Genomic DNA, 591 nt, shown 5'->3' on the forward strand with positions numbered 1-591 from the left:
TCGAGTAAAGTACAAGTACCTCAACATTTGTACTTAACCCAGACACACCCGTATATATATTTGTTAATGTTTCTATATTTCTTGTTTATTTCTTTATAAGGTTTAATGTATTTATTTGTGTATGTCTGCATGGACCAATCACCAAGGTAAATTCCACTGGTTACCAGGGTTACAGCCACTTTCTACTTCTACTCCATCACATTTCAAAGAGAAATATTTTACTTTTTACTCAATTCCAATTAGTTTCGTAGTTACTTTACAGATGTAACCCTTGTGTTGTCTGCCCGTCAAAATTGAAAATCAACAATTTTGTTGATGCTTTTTATCGATGTTTTTAACTTTTTCTACAATTTTGTCCCATTTTTCAACACTTTTGACGCTTTTTTTCAATGTTTGTCACTTTTTTACATTTTAAAAACTATGCAACACTAACTTATTAAATTTAGTTTTACAGTTATTTTTTTTAAATTTAGGGTCAATAAACCTCATTTATATGAAATGATACCTAATGTTTGAGTTAGAAAAGCAGAAATTAGGAATCATTTAGACTAAAATTAAAAGAATGGATGTTGATGGATAATCACAGACTGG

General features: G+C 29.3%; 1 protein-coding gene across 1 annotated transcript in view; it reads right to left on the minus strand.

Moving 5' to 3' along the window:
- sim2 (SIM bHLH transcription factor 2) overlaps nucleotides 1-591 on the minus strand; it is a 22,917-nt gene that overhangs the window by 9,938 nt on the left and 12,388 nt on the right. The window lies entirely within an intron of this gene.

Source organism: Etheostoma spectabile, chromosome 13 (genome assembly GCF_008692095.1).
Source record: "Etheostoma spectabile isolate EspeVRDwgs_2016 chromosome 13, UIUC_Espe_1.0, whole genome shotgun sequence".
In the NCBI taxonomy this organism is placed as follows: Eukaryota; Metazoa; Chordata; class Actinopteri; order Perciformes; family Percidae; genus Etheostoma; species Etheostoma spectabile.